The following is a 5,498-nucleotide window of genomic DNA, read 5'->3' on the forward strand; positions in this document are numbered from 1 at the left end:
ATGGCCCGTAGAAGGCCCACTATTTCTATGGCCCGTAGGAGGCCTAGTGTCACTACAGTAAATATTAGCCCATGGTTATTGTGGCCTAGTTTTAAAAAATAGGTTATTGCAGCCACTAGTAGACCGCGGAAAAAGAACTGTAATGACTACAAGCAAACAAATAAACAAGACAACAAGGAAATAAATAAGCAAACAACTTACGCTAGGCTATCACGGCTATCACACATATTACATCCACTGGGCATCAAAGTTCGCCACCAGTGCAAATAAACGCGCCGACAAAAGAATATACAAAACTGAGAGCACTTCAGAAGGCACTAGCCCCCAAATAGCTGAAGAAGCTGAGTATACCTCAGTTGTGTCAACGATAGATGCATCAACACTAGATTTAAGGCATGATGGTGTGCACAGCAGTCCTCTGACATCTTCATTGCATCTTTGACTTCAAGTCAGAGCTGAGCTGAAGCAAGCCTTTTTGCTTTAAGTTGAGACTGAAGAAGTCGAACTGATTGAGGCAGCGACTTCACAGAGGTGGTCTCACACCTGCTGGTGAGTAGCTTCAACTCACTGTCTTCATCAAGACATGACCTTGGGGTCATCTCGCTGTCCTCAAGATGGTTTGGCTCACTATCTTCCCTAAAGTTCTGCCTGGCGTAAGAGATACGAGTCTGAAAGAGAAACAAAGAGACACGTAACAGGTTTCACAATTATATAAGCAAATAAATGGATCTGTTCTGCATAAGGAACATGTTTTTACAACTACAATTTGAAACTGGTAGTTGTTGCAAACATCCATTGTATGTAAACAGCAAAGCAAACAGCAGTGGAGGAAATGATGCCTATCCAAATCTATACTAGAACAAAGTTTGAAGGCTTGAGAAGGATGAACTTACATTACATGTTAACACGGGCTGGACAAAGCCCTTCCCCATGTTGATGGAAGGATAATTCAATAAATTCCCCAAAGAAAATTCTTTATAAGCGTTGCCATTATTCTACATTTTGCAAAGAGTGAATATAGATCAAATAATATTGGAAGAAACAGAGGATAATGAAGCTCAGGTGCAGACTGATGATACATAATCAAATAGCAATTAATTAAGTACAACGTTACAAGACAAAAGGGAGAGAGAGATACTGACAAGAGCAATGCAGAGCCCATTATTGTTTTGAGATCGTATGATCCTTTGAGCAAGGAGATTCATCTAAAATTAGTTTTCATACAAGAGAGAAGGTAAGGCACAAGCAGAAATTTAGGAGTTCAAATTTTGAATTGATATCATAGACAGTACCTGACGCTGGGCTCCCAGCAGTTCTAATAGGGGTTTGGCCACTGGAGTAGGGGTAAAGTGTGGTACAATTGGGCCTGTGTTTTCTGTGGCTGCTCATCTATCTGATTTAACAGGCATCACTACCTTTTCCAAATACCTAGTTTGTACTCCTTGAGGATCTGCACTCACCCTCTTCCTTTTGGACATCTATTACGAAAGAACAACATTTGACTGGAAAAACATAGTGTGACGACACATGGAATAGGCACAGAAAATGGATAGGTATGGCATATACTCATATATGATGCTTAAACTAAGCAGATGGTGTAACAAAGTTGAAGTAATGCAAGAGGTCAGATGCAAAATATATGTGACCAATACAACTTTGCAAAGTTAGAGCAAGCACCTTGATGGGTGAATAAGATAGGCCATCCTCCACCATGCCAAGTTTGTTAGCCAGTGGATCGTTCCGCAATATTCCTCTTGTGCGCCCATTCTCATATTAATTTTGATAATGTTCAATATCTGACATGCATGAAAACATAAAAACAAGTGAGATTTTCTTTGTAATGCAGAAGTGATTCTAATCCAATACTGCCTCCCTGTAAACCCCTTTGTGCTATCTCTGCAATTCTTTTAAAAGATGCCATGCATGCTGTAATTTGTTGTGTGCATTAATATAATGTGGCCTACTAATCAAAATATGAGAGCTCCAGAAGTGATGACACTTCGCAGATGATAGCTTCAACATATCGTAAAGAAGAACAAGTCGACCCGACCTGACAGATTCAAAATATACTAAGGGAGAACAACTCGACCTGACTAGTCGACCGCAAGAGAAGAGTATCATCTTAAAGAAGAGTGGAAGAGCAAGCAGATTGAAGATATTACAAGTCTTTCAATACAATGTTGGTTGGCCACCCATGATGAACCAGAGTGCACAGAGAAATACTATTCTTTCCGGTCTCTCCATATGTGGCTCACATGCATTTCAAAACTAAAGTAGGAACATTTAGCTAACCAATTAAACATCTCTCAGTTTTACTAATATCAGCAATAATATCAGATATGAATTTGTACAACTAAGCTTGTTTACCTCGATGGGTGGAGAAGTGCTATTACGACATGAACCACGTAGGCTGATTGTGGTCATCATAAAATGGGGAAAACATAAGCATGATGAGTACAATGTTGACCGTGGCAGTGGGATGGCAGATCTGAAGCTACAAACTACACAAAGGGTAGTTAGCAACCGATGTTTGATTTGAAATAACAACTAATATTTGGTATGGAGAAGAAAGTACGGTCAACAAGTGACAAAGAAATGCAATTATGCTGTCTCTCTATATGTCGCGACATCCATTTGGAAACTCAAGTTGGACCTTTATCTAACCAATTAAATGTGTCGGTTAACTAATATCAGTATCATATCACAATCATATTTGAACAACTAAGCTTTCAAATTCTGAGTGTTGTGTTGTTTAGCTTGAAGGGTGGAGTAATGCTAGTACGACAGAAAGCACCTACGCAGATCATAGTAGAGTAGATAAAAGGGGAAAACCCTAAGCATCAAGAGAAAAATTAGGAAAGTGGAACTAGCTAGACCAGTGGGTGGCGCACATGCTTTTCAAAACGAATATAGAAACATTAGGTGACCAACTAAACGTTCTTTGTTTTAGTGATATGAGCATCATATCAGATTCGTATTTCAACACGTAAGCTTTGGGTTGAGGTCTTGAGGAGCAGTGCTAGCATGACATGAAGCACCTACGATGATGGTAGTGAATATAAAGGGGGGGGAACCATAAGCTTTACGAGTATAGTGCCCGTGCCATGGCAGATCTAAAGGTGCAAACCAGACAAAGCTACTTCGCAACCAATGTTTGCTTTCAACTAGCCACTACGATTTGGTACGAACAAGAAAAGTACAGTAAACAAATTACGATCTATTTTCTGGGTGAGATCAATAACTTAAGCACATATGAAAGAGTACCACCTCTCTTGCGACGCCGTGTAGGCCTATGCTGATACGTTGAGGGTGCTGCGAGTGCGATGGCTGTCGGCGTCGGCGAAGAAGACTTTAGACGGTAGACGGCCGGGTCGGGGGATATATCCTGTTGCCGCGGACAAGGTGGTCGTAGGAGCGGCAGCGGCAAGGTGGATGACGGCGCCAATGAAGCGAGAGGAGGCGATGAAAGGATCCTGGTCCAGCGCCGTGGATGAGAGACGTTCATCTCTTGCAGTGGACGACGAGGTAGGGGTAGCGGCTCTGGCAAGGTGGAGGATGGGGTGGCGGACGGAGGAGGCTGGCCGCAGTGCGGAGGTTATCGTGCCGCCGACGGTGTATGAATGGGGAAATGGAGGGGAGGGGGGATCTCAAACTTTGGGACACGCTTCTCTGAAATGGGGAAAGTTACGAACTTATCCCCCGTTTAAAATTTCGGACATCGCGTCGGTTGGGGATAGGACGGTAATCTCGCATCTCCCAAATATTTGCCGGTAACTATTTCGGGCGAGGAGAGGGTGTTTTGCTGCCCACAGTTGGTGCCCACAGTGTATGAACGGGGCTGATAGGTAGGGCGGTTGTGTCATGTCTGATGGAAGTTACACATCTGCCCCTATTTAAAATATTAGCCTACATTGATTTCGGACGAGGAGAGTTTGTTTTGCCGCCCACCGTGTATGAATGGGGAAATGGAGGAAGAGACACATGTCTTTCGGACGAGCTTGAATCAAATGTGTTTTGCCGCCCACGTTTGGCGCCCACCATGTCTGAATGGGCTCAGAGGCCGTCGTGTCATATCTGATTGAAGTTACCAGTCTACCCCTATCGACAACAGTGTAAATCCGGTCGATAAGGATGTCAAGTGTCAGGGGTAGACAGTAATTTCCATCTCGCAAACACTTGCTTTGGGCAGCCCACAAATTATAGTGGGTGTTTAGCCGCTTCATTCAAAACATGGGAGAATTATCATTCACGTTTGCCTTGGGACCTGGCAAACTAAATTAAAATCCAGTTTGTATTCAATTACGAATATCCACAGATAATTATACGTTTTGTTATTTATTTCTTCAAAACCACAAAAATATTTATTCCACCTTTATATATGATTATGATTTAGAAATGTCGTGATCTTCGAATTCAGTAGGTTGGATACACTGTGAGTCAAACAGTTATTTCATCCAATACAATATGCTCACATGAAAAACAGTTTACCTTATGTCAATCATACAAGTACTAAGGATTACCTCGCCTAAAAAATTCGGATCATTACAACACATGGACAACATAGGGGGTCTTGCAACATAATCCATTCAGAGACATGACACAACATGCAAGTACAATAATCTAATGACAATTTCTACTGGTATCTAAAGAAGAACCAAGATTACCTTGGGCTTCAGATAGCAGAAACAGTAGGACCTCTTCCGTCTTCAAATGCAACATTCTTACTTCCTCCAATTCTTGGGTTGCTTGCATAATGCGTGTCGCTAATTCCATAATTTCCAGCCTCAAGATAAAGATTACCTCATTCATCGCAGCCACACCATCTCTTTCCTCCTCTAGTAGAGCCTCAAGCACTATAATATCTGTGCTCAGACTGCTCTCCGGCGGTGTTGCCTCTGAACTGCTAGCATCTGGTAACATGGATGGCACACTTCTTCCACAAATAGATTCTGGGGTTGTACATTCACTACAAAAAAAAGACACATCCGTGACATTTTGGGCCGAATGAATTTTTTTTCTATCATACATATGACACTTCTATGACGATAATTGTGACAAAACCCGGTATCATCATAGATGTGGTGGGCTCCTACTTCTATGACAAAAAATCATGACAGAAAATGGGCTTTTCGTCTTGGACGGGCCGGAGACGCAGCTGCATGACATTCTTTGGGCCGTCCATGATGGAAAAAACCATGGTAGAAGCGAGGGCGAGGAAAATTTCCGGGAGTTCCCGGTTACGGTGGGAGGTCGGGGGCCGAGCGATGCGCGTTTCTCTCGTACACATACGGGCGTGTGTGCGAGGCGTTGGCTCTAACTGAACCCGAGTGAGGCGTTGGGCTCTAACTGAACCCGAGCGATTGCACTGTAGGCTACGCATTACTGAACCCGAGCGATCAATCGATGGCTGTTAACTGAACCCGATCGAGCGATTCCTTCGCTACTGCTGCTAACTGAAGCCGATCGATGCTGCCTCTGGGATGAACAGTGAGTGTTGC

Source organism: Triticum aestivum, chromosome 3A, assembly GCF_018294505.1.
Source record: "Triticum aestivum cultivar Chinese Spring chromosome 3A, IWGSC CS RefSeq v2.1, whole genome shotgun sequence".
NCBI lineage: Eukaryota > Viridiplantae > Streptophyta > Magnoliopsida > Poales > Poaceae > Triticum > Triticum aestivum.